Below are 318 nucleotides of genomic sequence, written 5' to 3'. Positions count from 1 at the left end.
TTGACGCACTTCAGACACTAAGCCCGGACATGCTTTTGCACAAGGTTAACATATTTATAGTAATTTATTTTTCCGCATTAGTGATAAAGCACCGGGAGATGACAGTGCTTTGACAGATTAATTCAAGAGGTTGTATGATTTTCATTGCAGTATGATCCCTGTATTAATGCATGGTTGTTATTTTGTGTCTCGTTGTCTTGTGGGGGATAAAGTGTCCTCACATAAGGAGACACAAACTTACTTTCTCTTTTATGGTTGATTAAGAAATTAGGTGTTTTAGTTTGCTGGAAGTGATGATATAACATGCTTATATATACT

Source organism: Penaeus monodon, chromosome 23 (assembly GCF_015228065.2).
Source record: "Penaeus monodon isolate SGIC_2016 chromosome 23, NSTDA_Pmon_1, whole genome shotgun sequence".
NCBI classification, from domain to species: Eukaryota; Metazoa; Arthropoda; class Malacostraca; order Decapoda; family Penaeidae; genus Penaeus; species Penaeus monodon.
The sequence above is the reverse complement of the archived record's forward strand: the minus strand, read 5'-3'. Positions refer to the sequence as shown.